Source organism: Pinus tabuliformis, chromosome J (assembly GCF_031772625.1).
Source record: "Pinus tabuliformis cultivar Carrire ecotype Pingquan chromosome J, CPIR1, whole genome shotgun sequence".
In the NCBI taxonomy this organism is placed as follows: domain Eukaryota; kingdom Viridiplantae; phylum Streptophyta; class Pinopsida; order Pinales; family Pinaceae; genus Pinus; species Pinus tabuliformis.
This window is the reverse complement of record NC_142295.1, coordinates 561,218,569-561,240,208: the sequence shown is the minus strand read 5'-3', so window position 1 is coordinate 561,240,208 and position 21,640 is coordinate 561,218,569. Positions and strand designations below refer to the sequence as shown.

Below are 21,640 nucleotides of genomic sequence, written 5' to 3'. Positions count from 1 at the left end.
ACATGACTTGATCTGCCTTCTAGATCATTCTCACCCATATTTTGATTAATAACCATTAATATTTTAATTTCCCTAAGTTTAGACTTAGGAACTCCATTAAAAATATTAATTATTTTAATAAAATACAATCCGGGTGGAATTTCACCAAACGGTTTCTGGGTTCTTTAAAACTCATGTGCCTTAGCCTCTCCACCAATTTTCAAGGCTAGAGCACTTTCAATGCTACCAAAAACTAACACTCCCTCTTAGTGAAGAAAGTGCTCTAGCAACAATGTCCACCTGCATGCTGCTCTGTCTCTGAAGCACCTCCTTTCTGCGCTGTTGCTGCCACCAACACTGTGTTGCTGCTGCACATGACACTGCCACTGCCACTGCTATATCTGTACTACAGCTCCCTCTCAAATGTTGCATCTGTTATGCTGCTAGCACTGCCACTACTAACACTACATTCGTACTGCAACTCAATTGTTGAGAGAGGCAACTGAAAAACATCCAAAATTAATTGAACTTAACTATGTTCAGCATAATACCATGAATGTTGGAATCTGACTGCTACTAGTCTCTGACCCTCTAAATATTTTGTGTTGTCGCTGACTTTTGCATTGTGCCATCTGCACTGCTGTGAACCTTGCTCTGCATTGATCAGTCTCTGGTCTCCAACTATTGCATCTGTCCTCCAAACAATCCACTGCATCATCTGACACTAAGTCCATCTCGCTATTGTTGAATCTTGGACTCTCGTAGCAAGGAATTGATCCAAGAGGTGCACTCCTCAAGGATCCCACCCACATGTACTCCTCCTGACTACAGCTTAATATCGCTCCATCTCCATCTTGGAGATGCGTGGGCACTTATGGCAAACTCATCTTCGTCAATCTTTGCTGGAGCAGCCTTAGGATCATGTTTCTCATCCTTATCCTTTTTCTTCAAAGGACACTGGGATGCATAGTGGCCCATCTCGCCACAACTGAAACATTTCACCTTTGAAATGTCCTTCTTCTACTTATGCTTCTGCTTCTGATGTCCCTTTGATGCTAGAGATGCGTTCTCCTCCTCCTTGGTCTTCGTGCCACTCCCACTGTTGCCATTGAGGTTGACCTTTACTAGGTCCCTCCTTAATTCTACCTATTGAAGAGTTTGCCCACATCTCCTCCCATGAAGGTAGTCTTTCCCTGCCCAATATGCTTTGGACGAAGACTTTCCATTCATCCGAAACTCCATTCAAAGCTATCCTCACCATCGCGGTTGACTGAGGAGTGGACCCCACTACACCAAATATCATCATATCAGATCTCTCATTGCCAAAGATGTCCTCAAGCCAGTTTATTGTCCTTCCGAAGATCAGATCTCCGACATTTTCACGAAACCGGCAGAATAAAATTTACTAAGTTCAGGGATGAACTTGGTATCTGTTGTAATGTATCTTTGGATAATAGGGGGGAATGTTAGATGATCCAAAAATACAATTTTATCATAGGCTATAAAATTAGAATAAAATAATTATTAATTTAAGATATTAAATTAATAATTATTATTCTAGAATGTTTAATTATTTAATGGAGACTTTTAGAATTAGCATATTGTTGTAACTAGATATGACTCTCCAAATGTGTCGTATCTTAGGCTCTATTTTAGGAGATTTGTTAGCTAGTTGGTTTTTATAGCATTTATTGTAAATGGACACTTGCTATTTAATAAGTGATCCATAATTAGAGGTAGTTAGGACATGGAGCTTATAAATAGCTCATTGCAAGAGTGTTTGTGTTGTTCGGGTGTAAACTCTTGCAAAATCAATTATGTAATTATTTTTTCTGATTAATAAAATCATGTGTCTGAGGACACTTCTGCCATTATTGTGGTATCAGAGCTCCAGTAATGCTGCAGTGGATGTGAAGAGGAGATTCCAGCCCTACAAGTTTGTGCAAAACTCCATTGAATTGCTCAGCAAATAATTGGTATGAAATTTGTCAAAATTTTGTTCAAAAGAGAAGAAATTTTATTGATTTTAGATTTTTCAAATCTGAAAATCAATTTTTTTTGAGGCTATTGAAAACCAATTCAAATTGTAAGTTGAATGTAGGAGGGCGCAGAGCTATGTTTTAAAACTCTGTTGGAATTCAATTGAAAATTGTTATGTTTCAAATAGCATTGACATAGTTTGAACAGCGTGGCAAATGAGTGGCTCCGGCATATCAAGTTGGAAAGTCGAATTCATGAAGGCACATACATTTTGGTGAAAATTAATTGAACTGCTATTAATGATGAGTTTGTGTTGTAATTAAAAACACTGTTGTTTGAATACGCATAGCACTGATATGAAGATTTCAAAGGCACAAATTAATGAATTTCGATTATGGGATGCGTTAAATTGTTGAACCAGTTCTATTGAATGAAATCGATGGCAGTAATTGCTCTTCGTTTAGTGTGTTGAAGCCACAGGTGTAATAGATTGCTGAAAGCGTGTTCTGGACAGAACTATGGACGGAAACCCTGAATCGTGGCAATGTCAAACCCAGCGTTGTGAAATTAAAGGGCTGCGTTTCATGTTTGAATGTTTCTAAATTGCAGGATGGATCGATCGATTGGAAGATCGAGCGCTGCAACGTGAATTAATGCAGAACCAAATCAATTGACCAGCAGACCTTCGTTGATGGGGTGTACATTAAATGGAGAGAGTCTGTTAGACAGCAAATTATCAATTGGAATTGCAGAGAAAGAACGAGTCTGGCAAAGTTATTGAACGTAAAGCTAGGGCACTGTAAAACCGTGAGGTAAGGAAACCTGTGGTTGAATGTTTTGGGATGTTAATTGCGCAGTTTAATTAAATAAGCAGAATTACGCTGGAAAGGTCGATGCACAGTGCTTTGAGTTTAAGGGAAAGAATTAGATTGAGATTTCCACATGGACTAACACATATGAAATCATCGTAAGCCAGTTGTGGATTTTGTAATTTGGAGAGATAACAAAAAGTTTTATTTGTTTGGCACTTGGAGAAATAAGGGAGTTTCTATTATTTGTAATATGGAGATATAAGGAATTTACTATTTGGAGAAATAAGGTGTGAGAAGGTGTAAGGGATATTTGTAAATGTTAGGGATTGTAAATTTTGGAGTAATAAGGAGACTTTATTTGTAATTTGTTTTCGGAGAGATAAGTGTGGCATTGTAACTCAAAGTAATTTTACTTTGAGGGGGGGTAATTTCTTTTTTACCATATTGTGCAAAAGCACCATTGTAAAAAGTCAAATTTTGAAAGTTGCCTTGTAAAAATTTGAGAAATTGACTAGAGCTAAGTGCAAAGCTCAGTCAATTTTCTCCTGTTTTAACGATTATTCGAGGGTCAAGGCCAAGCCCCGATAGATCGTGTTTTTTTGCGTGGTGTGTTGTGTTGACTATCTTGTCATTTCTGTTCTGATTCTTGGTGCGACGCTTCAACGCTAAAATGTCTAAGTTGATTAATTTGTTTTCTGATTCCGACAAACTTGAAGGCACCAAATCTTATAAAACATGGCATCGTCTCATCAAAAGCACACTCATTTACAATGAATTATGGCAGGGAATATGTGATGGAGATGTTAAGCCGAATAAACCCACAGATGCAACTGCACTAGCAAAATGGGAAATCAAGAATGCTAAAGCCTTAGCTCTTATTAAATCTTCTGTGAATGATGAAATGTATGTCCATATAGAAAATGCTACAGATGCATGGTCTGCTTTGAAAACTTTTAAAGACCTCTTTGATACTCAGCCTGAATCAAAGAAAGTTGATCTACAATTAAAATTGTTGCAACAAAAATTAACTGAAGGCGATGATGTTCTTGAATATATCTCAAGACTTAAGAATATTAGGCAAGAAATTATTAATGCTGGTTTTCCCGCAATTGATGATAGCTTTATGGTCACAATTGTAATTGCTGGACTTCCTTCTTCCTACACGCATTTTTTGGAGACTCTACAAGTAACTGGGAAATTAGAGAAACTAAACTTTGATGAACTCTGTGAAATGTTAACTCAACATGATAAAACTTTTGGGAAGAAGAAGAAAGTTGGTGAAGATGTTTTTCTCACAGAGGCCAGCACTAGTAAGTCATCAGCAGATAGTTCTCGAGGAAGAGCCAGATGGAATCAGAATCAAGTAGCACATAATCGAGGTCGAAGCCAAAGCAGAGGAAACAATTTTAACAGAGGAGGAAGAAATAATTTTCAAGGTAGAGGAAACAACCAAGGAAGAGGCAATTTTCAAGGACAAGGATATAATAATCAAGGTAGAGGACAATCTCAAAATAGAAGTCAAAGCAGAGGCAGAGGACAATCTTCAGGAAGAGGAAGAGACTTAAGTCAAATTGTGTGTCGAAGATGTAACAAAGTTGGCCATTATGCTGAAGATTGTCGAACTTCACTTAATAAAATTCCCAAGTTTCAGCAGCATTCAACACAATTTGCCAATGATCAAGATGAAGATAACTCAGAATATGTTTTTACTTCCTCACCAGCATCACAACTTTCATCCCATCTTAGAAGTGACTATGAAGATGCCTGGATCTTGGATTCCGGGGCAACTCAGCACATGACTTGTCGACGTGATTTTTTCTGGAATTTTCAAGATTGCCAACTTAATTCCATTTTTCTTGCTGATGATACAAAACATACTCCTTATGGCAAAGGAGCAGTAAAAGTTTTTCTCCCTGGCATTGGAGAAAAAATGATTTCCAATGTATGGTATGTACCAACATTTAAGAAAAAATTGCTCTCTTTAGTCACGATTCGACAAGCAGGACATCAGGTGATTATGGAAGATGGTTTAGTCAAGATTAATTCAGTCAAGCAGAACTTGAAAACAGTCATGACAGGTTATGAAGATGGAAAACTGTTACAAATGAAAGGGACAGTTATTCCAAGGCATTCTGATTTTGCAGGGGCAGTGACTACAAGTATTTCACCTATAAGACTATGGCATGTAAGATATGGACATTTGAATTTTGAGAGTCTTTCTCAATTGCAGAAACAAGGAATGGTTAAAGGACTTCCCACATTCAAAAGAGAAAATGCAAAATGTGAAGCTTGCATTTATGGCAAACAAAGTCGAGAAAGTTTTCCAACAAGTTCATGGCGTGCAAACAGGAGGCTACAACTAGTTCACAGTGATGTTTGTGGACCACTACAAACTTCCTTTGGTGGATGCAAATATTTCTTACTATTCATTGATGATTTCAACAGAATGACTTGGGTTTACTTTTTGAAGAACAAGTCAGAAGCATTTGATAAGTTTAAAATTTTTCGCCAACTTGTTGAAAATGAAGTCAAAGAAAAGATAGGTACACTCAGGACGGATAATGGGGGAGAATTCACTTCAAATGAATTCAAAACTTATTGCAGTGAAAATGGCATAAGACGACATCTTACAAATGTTTACACTCCACAGCAAAATGGAGTAGTTGAAAGAATGAATCGCACCTTGTTAGGAATGGCGAGATCCATGTTAACTTTCAAGAGGTTAAGTCCAACATATTGGGCAGAAGCAATACATACAGCTGTCTACTTAAGAAACAGATCTCCAACTGCTTCTTTAGACGGAATCACACCTTATGAAGCTTGGTTTGGTTTCAAACCTCGAGTTAAACATCTTAGAGTTTTTGGGTCAGTGTGTTATGCCTTAGTTCCGAAAGAAAAACGAACTAAGCTTGACTCAAGAAGTTTAAAATGCACAATGATTGGCTATTCTAATGAGAAGAAAGGGTATCATCTTTTGACCAATGGGAAATTTATTGTAAGCAGGGATGTCATTTTTGATGAAACTGAAAGTAAGAGTGCTGAAGAAATTGAAAATCTTCTTCACAAGTTAGAAACTAAGGGAAGTAAAAGAAATGGAAAAATGCAAAGTCAACCAACTTCACCAAATTGGTATGAACTTGATTTTCCTTCCTCTGAAGATGAGTCATCCAGTCCATCTACATCAACAACATCATCTGGGCCTTCTAGCAGTTCATCCGCATCTCCAAGCAGCAGCAGTTCTTCTGACAGTGATTCTCCACATTCTTCACTTGAACGACGAACATCAGTTTATATTAATCCTCTTTACAATGATGGGGACTTTACAGAAGCGCAAACAAGTGAGCACCAACTTCCGAAATGGGCAGTTCAACTTTTGAAAGATGTAAAGCCTGATGAACAGAATAAAACAGGCATCAGAAGGGCACATAGAAGTGAAGGCAATTTTGCCTTGATAGCAAATGATTTTACTGAACCTTCCACATACAAAGAAGCAGTAAAACATAAAGAATGGCAACAGGCTATGGTTGAAGAATATCAAGCAGTAATTGATAACAACACTTGTAAACTTGTTGATTGTCCAGCAAATGTTAAACCCATAGGATGCAAATGGGTTTACAGAATTAGGTATAATCAAAAGGGAGAACTTGAAAAGTATAAAGCACGACTTGTCGCAAAAGGTTTTGCGCAGCAGGAAGGCATTGATTATGAGGAAACTTTTGCTCCTACAGCTAAATGGAACACCATCCGATTAACACTTGCATTGGCCGCTCAGAAAGGATGGAAAGTTCATCAAATGGATGTGAAAAGTGCTTTTCTCAACGGAGATTTACAGGAGGAAGTATATATGACCCAACCGCCAGGTTTTGAAATTGAAGGACAAGAACATAAAGTTTGCAAATTGATTAAGGCTTTATATGGATTAAAACAAGCTCCCCGAGCTTGGTACGCAAAGATGGATGACTACCTTAAGAAAGTTGGTTTTCAACGAAGTGAATCTGATGATACTTTGTATGTGCGACAACAGGAAAAATATCTTATCATTCTTGTTATGTATGTAGATGATTTGATCATTACTGGCAACCATGATGATCATATTGCATAGGTGAAAAAGGAGTTACATGCCGGTTTTAAGATGACAGATTTGGGATTACTTCACTACTATCTTGGAGTTGAAGTCTTCCAACGTCCACATCATATTTTCCTTTCTCAGAGTAAGTATGCAGCAGACGTTCTTCAGCGATTTGGCATGCAAGATTGCAAGCCCGTTCTCACCCCCATGGAGCAAAACTTGAAATTTTCAAAATTTGAAGGGGGAGAAAAGGTGGACAGTACAACTTACAGACAGTTGATTGGCAGCTTGATTTATTTGACAAATACCCGTCCTGATTTATCTTATGCAGTCAGTATTCTTTCACGTTTTATGCAGGAACCACGAGACGGCCACTGGAATGAAGCTAAAAGAGTTCTTCGATATATCAAAGGAACAAAAGGTTTTGGTCTTCTTTACACAAAGACTAAAATTTTTGTGCTTGGTGGATATTCCAATGCCGACTTTGCTGGGAGTATTGATGATCGAGCATCAACATCAGGTTATTTAATGAATATAGGGTCAGCAGCAGTATCTTGGAGTTGTAAGAAACAGGCTACAGTGGCCACTTCTTCCGCAGAAGCAAAGTACATTTCAGCATGGGAAGCAGCATGTGAAATTGTTTGGTTGCGCCGAATTTTGCAGGACTTGGGCATTTCTCAGATAGAAGCTACATTTTTATTCATTGACAGCCAGTCAGCCATCAAACTTGCCAAGAACCCAGTTTTTCATTCAAAGACAAAGCATGTGGACACCAAGTATCATCATATCAGATCTCTCATTGCCAAAGATGTCCTCAAGCCAGTTTATTGTCCTTCCGAAGATCAGATCTCCGACATTTTCACGAAACCGCTTGGCAGAATAAAATTTACTAAGTTCAGGGATGAACTTGGTATCTGTTGTAATGTATCTTTGGATCATAGGGGGGAACGTTAGATGATCCAAAAATACAATTTTATCATAGGTTATAAAATTAGAATAAAATAATTATTAATTTAAGATATTAAATTAATAATTATTATTCTAAAATGTTTAATTATTTAATGGAGACTTTTAGAATTAGCATATTGTTGTAACTAGATATGACTCTCCAAATGTGTCGTATCTTAGGCTCTATTTTAGGAGATTTGTTAGCTAGTTGGTTTTTATAGCATTTATTGTAAATGGACACTTGTTATTTAATAAGTGATCCATAATTAGAGGTAGTTAGGACATGGAGCTTGTTGACCTCTACTGGTCAACTACCCATGCAGTGCACCCCGTTTTTCTTGACAGAAAGAAGCAGCACTTGATCAGCATGTCCGTGCCATCCTGCCATCATCAGCAGCTTGATCTTTTTGATTGTAAACCCAGCCTGCATGTATTAATTGTAAATAATCTTAGCAGACATGAGTCATGTATGTAATTTGCCTAGGTGGACCTAACTTTCTGATGATAATCTACGTCCCGGAAGGTTTTTCGTCTCACCGATCCACGATCGGCAGAGTTTTCCTTCAAACCTGACCCCAAAGCCGGGATGGATTTCGTCATCAGAACTTTAGGAGAGTCTTATGTGTTAATCTGCTAGATTATAGTTGTGTCGCAGAACTGGGTGTTCTATGAGGGTCTGTGTTAAGTGGGTTCATCCCTTAAGATGTAATTTTGTAAAAGTCATGATGTAATATGTCCTGAGGGTCGAGAAATGTTTTAAATCCCCTCATGAGTCCTAAGTCCTAGGTCTTAGGTGATGTTTCCGAAGGCTTAGTTCAGTGATCCATTTTAAAATGAATTAAAAAATTAAAAAATGAAGCAAAAAGCCTAACTTATAAAATAATAATATTTTAAGTTAATAAATCGACGGATGAGATCAAGAGATGTCTTGATCCTCATCAACGGTCGAGATCGTTTCTACATGGATCACTTGAACTAGCCGTTAGGATCATTTCCTTTATATAGGGTCTTAGGGGGTCATTTCAAGTTATTCGATCTGTGAGTCAAAGACTGAAGAAGCTCTCTTGTAAATTTGTTTCTGGTTAATAAAGAAGACTTTGGGGTCCATATCTTGCTGGTGTTACTCTCTTGAAATGCTGTGAGATTGTTTTAATTTTCTGCATATGTTATTTTCAGCTGTTAATAATAGCTTTTGTAGAGTATTGTGGGTACAGGTATCTTGCTCACTTGCTAGGGTTTGGGTGCTGTTAGGGTTTTTGAAGTAATGGCAGGTGTCTCCATTACTTCCTGAGATCTAGCAGCATTCTTGCCCTCTTTATTGATGGTTGTTTCTGAGCTGTGCAGAAAAACCCTTGCTGAAGAAGATTTGGTGGGCGTTAGGGGAAGTTCTCGGCTAAACCAGCCAACTCCCACAAGCATTTTCTGTTGAGCCCAGTGGATTTGATCCTGGGTCTATCATTCGGTTTTATTTTTCTGATCTGCATGAGAGAATTTCTGAAGTTTTTTCACAGTGACAAATCTGAAATTTCTTCTCTTTAAAATTTTCCTGTTCTTATTGTTAAATCTGGCTGTGAAGGGGCTAAATTTGTACATTAAATTAGCTGATCTAGGGTTTCAAATTTTTTTTTTATATATACAGTTTTCATTAGGGTTTTGTCTTTTTGGCAATTGCAGGACTGCCATCAAGGTTGATACGCTGACGCACTGTGCATAAGCAGCGGATTTTAGCGAGAGGCATTCTCTGGCTGCGTTCTTCTTGGCAGAATTCAGAATTTTTCCTATATCCGCCATCTCTCATACTGCTCAGCTCCTTGCATCCGATCTGCAAAGGGATTCTCAGCATCGCTGCATTCCCTTACATCTGCAAACGAATCCATCTATAAAAAAAAAATATGTTCGTATCGCCTCCACGTTGCTCCATTCCCTTTCACCGCAGCTCCATTTCGCTTCCAACGTGCACATCAAATTCTTCTACACCCGCAGCCTTTCCCCACAGCTTCCATCGAAAACTTCTTGTCGGCGTATATACCCAGCATTCTGCCAAAATCCATCAAGCTGCCTTCATTTCTGTCGGCGTCCGATTTGAGCTGCACATTAAAACTCATTTTTATCATTCTTAACGTAACAGAAGAGCAGCTGGACAGATTTCGACCTGTGGGCGGCATGAAAAGAATCGATTCCAGCTTCGGTTCCTCACGCAGACGTTCACGCCGGCAGCAGGGGCAATCCTTGATCCGTAGCAGGTAAATCTAAATCTCGTGGTTATATAACGCAGGTAAAACCGATTCTCGAATCTCTGTGACTGTGCCCTCATTCGAATTACTTCTGAAGCGTTTCCGTCATAGCGTTCAACTGTTGACGGCTAGGTTACGTCTTGCATTTTGTTTTGATGCGTGTTGATGCGTTTCAGGTATTTAGACGTAGGTTATTATTTTTGTTTAAAGTTTTGTTTTTCTTTTAAATAAAAATCAAAAAATATATATATACGTCCGAAGGTATAGTTCCTTTTTTATTTCACGTTTTAGATTTTAGATTTTAAAAAATTTTAAGTTAGTCTCTAATGTTGTTTGTTTTAGATTTAATATTTTTATAGAAAATGAAAAAATTCGATTTGCTGTATTTAGCTTAGGTTCTATTTTAATAGTTACTTTATTTTTTAGTTTTAATCTTTTTTTTAGGATTTTTAAAAAAAAATTGTAAAATAATATAATAAATTAAAAATAAAAAATTGAAAAAGATTTAAAAAAACTTTGAAAAAATAAAATTTTTGTGGGAAATTATTTTTGCAAGTCTCAGGAGCTTTCGCGTTATATGTTTTATGCTGAGATGCTAAATTTTCAAGTTTGAGATTCGAAATATGATATCTGGTTGATAATTTACGATTCTCGTGGTGGTTTTAAGCATTTATCTTTTCGAAGTTTTCAATTGCTGGATATCATTTTGGTCATGTGATTTAGCTGATGATAGATGGTTGCTGTTCATGGTCCATGTTTCTATATCATTTAAAAAGTAATCATTTCAACATTAACTCCACAAGGCACTGGTCTATTAAATCTCTAAATCCATCTAGTGCTTATCATATCGTGTATCGTGTCTCCCACCCAACTGTTTGGCAGTTGGTCTTCATTATCTCGCAGGGTCTACCCCCCTTAGCCGCGGGAGACAGGCTTAAACGGAGGGATCGGGGATCAGAGTGACAGCCCCCGGTCCGAGCGTTGTCGTGCCAATCTGCGCGACAACAGAGCTTATAAATAGCTCATTGCAAGAGTGTTTGTGTTGTTCGGGTGTAAACTCTTGCAAAATCAATTATGTAATTATTTTTTTTCTGATTAATAAAATTATGTGTCTGAGGAATATTTACCAAAAGGTTGGAGGAGAAAATGGCTCCCCGCTCTGCTTTGAAGGCCGCCGCAGCAGCAAACCCTACTCCTTTGACAAAGATTCCTGGAGATGCACAGGCGAGGCCGCCATTGCCAAAGGCCGTTTCTGTACAGGCTAATGTTGTAGATGCCGCAATACGGAAGCAGTCTTTGAACAAAACTGATGGAGCAGTGGCAAAATCTGGCGCCGACTCAGAGGCGGGAACAGGGGAAATACCTCGGACAACATATGTGAACCAGGATGCGACGCTTCTCTCTGCAAGTCTATACAGGTACCCATTCTGTTTCATGCAACAGGAGGAGATCCTTGTAGCGGCTGAAGAGATGAACACGGGTCAGCTTATTTACTGTGAAAAGAAAACTAATAGGATTGTGGATTTTGGGCTGCACTTGAGACCTATTCCGGAGGGAGCCTCTGTCTGCGTCCGGGGTTCTATTGCCAGATTTTCTGGCAACTACGCCATCAATGACTGCGACACTGACATTTACCCACGGAGCTTTGTGGACAACAGAAAGGAGTCCGCAGAAGAACCAGAACCTAAATCGCTGGTGAATAACCCTCCCTATCCTCGCCATGGTTCTAAGAAATCCTGGACCTGTTGGAGCCGGGTAGCAGGGGCCAGATCTGAACCAGATCTGCATGAAGATTCACATGTTTTCCAGATCCAAGTCAACCTCTCGGGCAAGACAACAATGCAATGGGCACGCGCAACGGATCTTGTGCAGGACCTTTTGCAAAATCTTGAATGCCGGCTAGGGATCCCCTCATCTTGCCTCAGACTGATATACAAGGGTAAGCAACTTATGAATACCCTTCCTCTCTCCTATTACAGCATTCAGAGGGACGCCTCTATTGTAGCTACTTTTCGTTTGAGAGGGGGTTCCTTCAGGCAAACCTCCTCTGCCCCTTCTTTCTCTTACAAATATGTTGTCCGCAAAGATGCTACCCATTCTCAGCCCTCTTCTACAGCAGGCCATCCATCTGAGGCTCCAAAGCCTTTTCTAGTAGATAAATCAGAGGACATTCCTTCCATCAATCTCTCCCATCCCAGGATTGATGATCGCTATCAACGTTTTGCAGAATCCGCACTTGTATGCAGATTTAATGGGCTATGGCCGCGCACATCAGATCTATACCAATGGATTCATACCAATTGGACTAAAAAAAGCCAGATATACTTATGTTCAAAAGGATTCTTCATTGTGGTTTTTGACCTAAATGAAGATTACCAGAAGGCCTTAACGGGAGGCCCTTGGTTCTGGGGCTCGGCTGGGCTTTTTCTTACTCCTTGGTTTCCAGACTTCGACCCTTCTACAGTTGTTATCACCAAGATTCCCATTTGGGTCAGGCTCCCGAACCTTCCGGCGCATCTATGGCATATCTCGGTCTTCATAGCCATTGCAGAAACTTTAGGACGCTACCTGGCTGTAGATTCTTCTCGAAAGGCAAATGGGCTCTACACCTATGGTAGAATCTGTGCAGAAATAGATATAAGCAGAGGACTGCCGGATCAGATTAATCTCAAGAATGGAGATTTCCATTGGACTCAAACCTTGGATTACGAGAATACAGCCTTCCGTTGCCGCCATTGTCATCAAACAGGACACCTCCAAAGTTCCTGTCCCCAGTACCTCGACAAAAAGAAGATTCTGAAGCGCAAGCCCAAGTCCAAAAGTTGGAACCCCTGTGCGCCTCCTCCCCCTATGGACGATTCAGATTCCTCCAGTTCAGATGAGGAGGAAATTGTTGCAGATGGGCAGAACGTTGAGATTCCGCTGGAAGCTCCCTTGGACGATCCGGCAAACCCCTCCGTCTCTCAGATATCCCAGAAACGTTCTCATCTTACTTCGTCCTCAGACTCTGAGAAGGATATTCCGCCGCCAGGGCAGAATAGTCTTCAACTTGTTTCGGCTCAGCCAAACTCCACTGGATGGGTCAAAGTAAGCAAGAAAAAAGGAAAAAAAAGTCGTGTGATAGTAACAGCCCCCTCAGGGTAGTTCTCTCTGCTTAGTTCCAGTTCTTTGTTACTCCATGTTCTCTGTAGCCCTCTCCTGGCTCTTCGCCAAGGAGCAAGGTGGAGCCTATCTCCTTGGGCTCCCTTGCTTTTCTGCTTCGCTTGTCTGCAAGCTTGATTGTACTATACTCTTCTTATTTTAATAGAATTAGTCTTTACTCAGAAAAAAAAAAAAAAAAAAGTATGTGTCTGAGGACACTTCTGCCATTAAGTTGTATTCAGAAATCTGCTTAATAATACAAGCCCTCTATATGCTGCACCAGTTTTCCCAAATTGGGTTTTTCAGGGGACGATTGTCAAAAAATCTTGGTGTCCCTTGTGTATTTGTCTCGTTCTCTCTCAGTTCATGATCTATATGTATGTGTAGTCTGCAATAATGTTTTCATCAATATTTAAATAATTAAATAACTTGTTGAATATAAAAACAAATAGGAGATGGTAAACCAGTGATTGCAATAGGATTTATGATGTGTAGATTCAGAAATTTTCACACTACGCAGCGCTGCGTCAACCTCACTATGGTTCCTCTGCCTCTTTGTAAATGCACTCACCGGAACTGGAAACCTTCCTCCAACTTCACTGTCTCTGCCCCTCTCACTGCTTCGATCTCACTAGCTCTCTCTCGGCAAGTTACTGCTGCTACTTAGGAAATTGATTTGCTCATGAAATCAAACGGCTGAACTGATTTCTCGAAGCCCCATCGACTTCTTCTTATAATCCTCTGTTGAGACTTCAACAGCCAAGATTAGATCTTAATTGATGGTTAGGATTAAATTTAAGTCGATTCGTGTGAGTTTCTAGAATATTCACACCTTAACTTAATTAATTCTGGTTAATTAGTCATATTCCCTAATTTTAGACTCAGGAAATATTTAAAAAACTGACTAAAAATCTAATTAAGTCATTTCTAGGCGAAATTTCCAGAAACGATTTCTGGATTTTGGAGATCTCATGCATTCTAGCCTCTCCACAAAAATTCAAGGCTAGAACACGTCTAATGCTACAAAAACTAACAATTCAGTAGCCCATGATCTAGGCACCTTACCCACAAGTACCCAAGCCCTGGAGAAGTATATTGGCACCCACAGGTGAAGCGTTGAGAGCCTTGGGTCTCCGAGAAGTAGCAACACATCATACCTACCCCTGGCCACCTCCTACACCCAAGACATTCAACCACTTTGCGCTACATTTGATGATTCTTCAAGATGATACAGTTTGACCAGCATGCCCTCAAGTCAGCCTTAGCACCTTTTGAAGGGTGGCAACTGATTCAGGGCCTAGATGAGGATGGTCTTGCCTTCAGAGACTTTGGAGTGATGAAAACTTGACTAAACTGAGAGGGGGGGTGAATCAGTTTAGTATATTCATGGACATTAAAATTAAATTCATTAATCTCATTAACTGAACCATTACATGAGTAGCTTAACAAATGATGACCATCAGAGTGAATATGTGAACAACAATTAATAAGCAAACCAAAACATCATTTCAACACACAATAATGACACATATTGACACCAGATATATATGGAAACCCATAAAGGGAGAAAACCACGATTTTATTATTGTTGTCATGCAAAGGCAAGCTCCTACTCCTTATTACATCTGATTTTCTGTAGGCTCCAACATACGAGAGGTTGCTACCTCAATTTTCTGCAAGTTGCTGTGAAAATTCCTAATCCTCAAGGAACCCCTATTGCAGCAAATCTAAATCTACTTCACCTTCTTGATTTCAATTACATTCATCAAGTTATTCATCTGAATACTAAAGCAAATTACTTCTACAGCCTACACTACTTAAATTTGATTTGCATGAAACAAGGAAACTGAGCAAAGAACAAGATACATAGGACACAGTTATTTTTGGACAAAATAGTCCCCAGAAAAACCCAATGTGGGAAAACTAGTGCAGCAACTCTGAGGGTTTTTTATTATTAAGCATTGGTTCTGAATACAAATGCTAGTTGTCCTCTCGACAAACCAGTGACACAGAAATACAATGGCAGAAAATCTGAGTGAGTTTTACCTCACTTCACCCTGCAGATTCCGGCTAATCCGACAAAAAAACTGGCTAACTCTAGCTACTTCTGCGCTGGCCCTGCATCAGCCTTTCAAGCTCTACATCAACCCTACGCTCTCTTCTGCCACTGCGTCAGTTTTCCCGGCTGTTCCGGCAGTTCCGACTTTCTGCGTGGAAGGCCGCTTTCTCCTCTGCGTTGGCCCTTTTGGCTCTGCGTCAAGGCTGCATCGGCCTAGACTGGCTCAATGGCATTCCTCCTGGCTATTGCGCTGCCTCCACAAGCTTCTCTTTGCCTCTCTGTCAGTATTCCCAAACTATCCCTACCCCTCTGCTGCAAGATCTCCCCAATCAATTTTCCTCCTGAGAACTTCTCACCTCAGAAAATCGATTTCCTCAATCTCTCTGTGTGTCTCTAAATGAACCCCAAGCCTCCTCCTTATACTTTTCCTATTGAGACTTCAATGGCCGAGATTAAGTCTCTAATCAATGGCTAAGATTAAAACATGAATTGATCCGCCTTCTAGATCATTCTCACCCATATTTTGATTAATAACCATTAATATTTTAATTTCCCTAAGTTTAGACTTAGGAACCCCATTAAAAATATTAATTATTTTAATAAAATACAATCCGGGTGGAATTTCACCAAACGGTTTCTGGGTTCTTTAAAACTCATGTGCCTTAGCCTCTCCACCAATTTTCAAGGCTAGAGCACTTTCAATGCTACCAAAAACTAACACTCCCTCTTAGTGAAGAAAGTGCTCTAGCAACAATGTCCACCTGCATGTTGCTCTGTCTCTGAAGCACCTCCTTTCTGCGCTGTTGCTGCCACCAACACTGTGTTGCTGTTGCACATGACACTGCCACTGCCACTGCTATATCTGTACTACAGCTCCCTCTCAAATGTTGCATCTGTTATGCTGCTAGCACTGCCACTGCTAACACTGCATTCGTACTGCAACTCAATTGTTGAGAGAGGCAACTGAAAAACATCCAAAATTAATTGAACTTAACTATGTTCAGCATAATACCATGAATGTTGGAATCTGACTGCTACTAGTCTCTGACCCTCTAAATATTTTGTGTTGTAGCTGACTTTTGCATTGTGCCATCTGCACTGCTGTGAACCTTGCTCTGCATTGATCAGTCTCTGGTCTCCAACTATTGCATCTGTCCTCCAAACAATCCACTGCATCATCTGACACTAAGTCCATCTCGCTATTGTTGAATCTTGGACTCTCGTAGCAAGGAATTGATCCGAGAGGTGCACTCCTCAAGGATCCCACCCACATGTACTCCTCCTGACTACAGCTCAATATCGCTCCATCTCCATCTTGGAGATGCGTGGGCACTCATGGCAAACTCATCTTCGTCAATCTTTGCTGGAGCAGCCTTAGGATCATGTTTCTCATCCTTATCCTTTTTCTTCAAAGGACACTGGGATGCATAGTGGCCCATCTCGCCACAACTGAAACATTTCACCTTTGAAATGTCCTTCTTCTGCTTATGCTTCTGCTTCTGATGTCCCTTTGATGCTAGAGATGCGTTCTCCTCCTCCTTGGTCTTCGTGCCACTCCCACTGTTGCTGTTGAGGTTGACCTTTACTAGGTCCCTCCTTAATTCTACCTGTTGAAGAGTTTGCCCACATCTCCTCCCATGAAGGTAGTCTTTCCCTGCCCAATATGCTTTGGACGAAGACTTGCCATTCATCCGAAACTCCATTCAAAGCTATCCTCACCATCGCGGTTGACTGAGGAGTGGACCCCACTACACCAAGTTGGTCTCTAGTGTCCTGAAGACATTGAAAATAGGAGTTGAGTCCTTCTCCCTTCTACATCAATGTCCGCTGCAACTTTTGTTCTAGATACATCTTTCGCAATTCGGAAGAGCCTTCATACAGAGAAGACAAGGCTTCCCACATCTCTCGGGTTGTATCCTTGCCATGCAAGTGTGAGACGACATGATCTCGAACTCCATCGAGAATGAGCCTCTTCGCCCTCCCCTACTCGGCCTTGTACTTCTTCCTTTGATCATTGTTAGTAGGAACATCCACAACACTTTTGACGTAGGCTTCGAGATCGTATTCCTCCAGAACAGCTAAGATTCTGGTCTTTCATATGACATAGTTGGAAGCTCCTTCCAACCTATCCTGATCTCTAAGCCCATGTGATGCCATCTCACCCAATTGTCGAACTGACTCCTCCAATGACTGCTCAGTTGGTCAACAAGTGAGAAATTCGAACTTTTTGGCAAAAGTTTCTCTGAGGAGAAAATTCCCCTTCTACGTGTCTTCGCACTTTTCCGACAGATTTCTGCCCCGACAGAAACTACACCCTTCAAGCATTACGCTGAGGCTCTGTGTCACTCCCTCTACCTCTGCAAACTCACAAACTGGAAATCGTACCTCTCTATCGACTCTCTCAGAGAGAGATTTCCTCGGAATCTCTGCTTCCCGGCAAGGACTGCGTAATCCCTTCAAGGGGATTTGAATTGCTGCCAAATGCAGCATTCGGCCACACTGCTCAGCACTGGATCTGTTCTTCCTATTTCAAATCAATGCTCCGATACCATGTGAAAATTCCTAATCCTCAAGGAACCCCTACTGCAACAAATTTGAATCTACTTCACCTACTTGATTTCAATTACATTCATCAAGTTATTCTTCTTAATACTGAAGCAAATTACTTTTGCAACCTACACTACTTAAATTTGATTTGCATGAAACAAGGAAACTAAGCAAAGAACAAGATACATAGGGGACAGTTATTTTTGGACAAAATAGTCCCCGAAAAACCCAATGCGGGAAAACCGGTGTAGCAGCTCTGAGGGTTTATTATTATTAAGTAGTAGTTCTGAATACAAATGTTGGTTGCCCTCCCGGCAATCCAGTGACAGAGAAATACAATGGCGGAAAATCTGAGTGAGTTTTACCTCACTTCACCCAGTAGATTCCAGCTGGTCTAGCAGCAAAACTAGCTAACCCCGGCTACTTCTACACTGAACCTGCGTAGGCCCTACATCAGCCTTTCAGGCTCTGCGTCAACCCTACGCTGTTCCTTCTGCCCACTGCATCATCTTTCCCAGTTGTTTCGTCTTTCTGCGTGGAAGGCGGCTTTCTCCTCTGCTCTGGCCCTTCTAGCTCTGCGTCAAGGCTACGTGGGCCCAGCCTGGCCCAGCATCAGTCCTCCTGGCTATTGCGTTGCCTCCACAAGCTTCTCTTCGCCTCTCTGTCAGTATTCCCGACTATCCCTACCCCTTGCTACAAGATCTCCCCAATCGATTTTCCTCCTGAGAACTTCTCACCTCAGAAAATCGATTTCCTCAACGTCTCTCTAAATGAACCCCAAGCCTCCTCATACTTTTCCTATTGAGACTTCAACGGGCGAGATTAAGCCTCTAATCAACAGCTAAGATTAAAACATGACTTGATCTGCCTTTTAGATCATTCTCACCCATATTTTGATTAATACCCATTAATATTTTAATTTCCTTAAGTTTAGACTTAGGAACCCCATTAAAAATATTAATTGTTTTAATAAAATATAATCCGAGTGGAATTTCACCAAACAGTTTTTGGGTTCTTTAAAACTCATGTGCCTTAGCCTCTCGATCAATTTTCAAGGCTAGAGCACTTCCGATGCTACCAAAAACTAACAGCTGCAACATGCAAGGAAGCTCCAACTCCCATATGGTTTTTGTAGGCTACAACCCACAGGAGGCTCCTACCTCAACTAGATCCAACTAGATATTTATCAAGCCACAACTTGAAAGGAAACTACCATCCCCTGATGCAAACAAGAAACAACAATATGTTGGTTTACCTGGTCATAAATTTTGCATGTCTCCCTCTTCATTTCTGCTTGTTCTTCCCTTCAAATTTGCATCACAACAGCTCCATATGTGTCAGGTAGCTAATGCATAATAGTTCTAGCAGTTCTCTCAAATTCTCCCATTCTTTTCCTTTCTTTTTTTTTAATGCCTTCCAAAATCACATATTTTATAAAAATAGTTTGTTAGTTGTTTGTATCTCACATAGGAATATGAAGTGAATAGGCTTGACTCTTTGTCTTTCACTCATTCATTTCTAGACTCTTCATATCTTGAATATTAGGACACAAAAAAAAATATTCCGTCCAATATTAATTTCAACCACATGTAATCATTAAATGCATCAACCTATTGCCAACAACAAATATCAATATTTATCATTAATGCATCACAACAATCTTTGCAACATATTTGCCTTTGCCTTGGAGTCTTGCCTTTGCATGACAACAATTAAACTTAATCAACAATTTCACATCACAAATTCTTCAATATAGTAATCTCTGCAACATTATCAAAACATTTTAATGTATCACAACTCCTCCTCCTCCTCTTGCTCCTTTGCCTTCTTTTGTTGCTTGTTGGTCCTTGTATTGTTGTTGCTCCTTGCCTTGCTGCTACTCCTTGCATTGTTACTACTTTGCTGCTTGTTGCTCCTTGCATTGTTGCTACTCCTTGCCTTGTTGTTGCTCCTTGCATTGTTGCTATTTTGTTGCTCATTTTCTCACTGTTCTTTTTGTTGCTCCTTTGCTTGTTGCTCCTTTGTCATCAATGACAATATTGCCAACATGGAGGGCTAGTAACACTTGGAAAGCCCTCAATGTTGGAGCAAAGATGGACATTATGAGTAGTTGGAGACCCAAGAGACCACCTTATTGTACCCCAACTGGATTTCGGGGACCACAAAGGGATATTGTTGGTGATTTGAGGGCCAACTCTCAAATGATGATTTTTAGAAGCTTTTGCACCACACTTGGCAGCCAAAAGCCTCAAAACTTGACACTTGGAGCTCAATTCATGGATGGCGTCAGCCATATGAGGGTTCATGGCTCACAAATGTGGGCTTTCATTTGCAGTTTATTTCTAAGCTAGTTGGGTTGGCTTGTAACCCAAGGTTCTATTGTAATTTTAACTTGTTATTAGGGGCTCTTAGGCTAATTAGAGACTTAACCTCCTCATATAAATAAAGGAGAGGACTATTTCATTTCTCATCATCTATTTCATTTCTCATCATCATCACTTGAACAATTTGGCCTCTCTTAGGAGAATTTCAGCCTCTTTTCTCTTTGGCAAGATGTAATCTATGGAGTATACTTGGTTATTCGAGCTCGTTCTTGACTTTGGAAAAGTTGTCTTGGATAATGGAATGTTCATGAATTTTCATCTTGTAAGTGTGCCTATTTTTGAATAATCTTTATGCTTATGTCTAATGTATGGAATAAATTGTTGATCTACGGTTTGTTTTATTGCGCCCTAATTTCTTGAATATCAATCATATGGAAACTAGGTCTCATTATTGCATGCATTACTGATTATATGATATGTGAATGGCATTCTCCTTGGTGATCTTGATTATAGCTCTCCCCAGTGATTTTAATCCCTCATAAAGGCAATAGTTAGGGTTTGTGCTAGGACATCAAACATCCTTACTCTTTTGCAAGAATTGGCTAATCTATCACCTCCATAGACTTCATCGACCCAAGGAATAGGTGTTGGCCATGTCATGTTGGTGATCAATCCATCTTTGATCCATAAACTTGAATTTTCTCTATCTTTCCCTAATTCAGCCCTCTTAAGGCCAAGCGGCCAACTAGGGCTTAGTGTGAATTTGCTAGGAAGAGGAGTTTTTGGTCTTTGAAGGTCTCAACATCTAGGGTTGAGAAGTTGCCTCAAAATCATTCCCCTTTGGTGGCCATTCCTTCCATTTTCATCCATAATTTCTCTTGCCCTAGTTTTTGCCCTAGGATAAAACCCTAGTTTGGTGAAAGTTTCAACTTGAGGGCTTGTTGAAGATCTCATATGCCTTTACCTCACTAACAATCATTATTGGAAACCTTTTCTTGGCATCTTGACCTTGGGTCATCCCAACACACAACATATCAATCAAACCCTAGGTCTTGCATTGCCTCAATTTGGCCTCTACTTGGAAAGCAAATTGCCCCTTCTTCATTGTTGGAGCCTTGTACCTAAATTGTGCCTTTCCCTTAGAAGCCTCTTAGTCACCTTATACCTTTAAGCATAGAAAATCTCTTAGGTGACCTACATACTGGGACTCCTCCCATTGGTGAAAATCCATAAAGAGCAGGGGGTAGTAGCTGTGGTGACAGTGGACTACTACCTTATTGTTGTAACTTGGTCTAGTGTTTTCCTTTTAGGGTACTCCCTCCCCAATGCCTGCTAGATTTTGCAGCAACAGACCCCATGTGCTCAATTTGAATTTACGCGCTTGTCTTTCCTTTCAACCACCCTCAAAAAATACAAAATCTATAATTTATTTTCTGTTTTGCAAATTTGGAATGCTGAAATAATAAGAAATCAGATTTGCCCCAAGTCCAAAAGAAATTTCCAATTTACTATCATTTGCTAGAGTTAGCTTCCTCTGGGACTTTCCC

At 40.1% G+C, this 21,640-nt stretch overlaps 1 protein-coding gene across 2 annotated transcripts in view; it reads right to left on the bottom strand.

Annotated features, from left to right (window-relative positions):
- LOC149228245 (uncharacterized) overlaps window positions 1–21,640 on the bottom strand; it is a 313,794-nt gene that overhangs the window by 152,328 nt on the left and 139,826 nt on the right. The gene's annotated exons all lie outside the window — the stretch shown is intronic.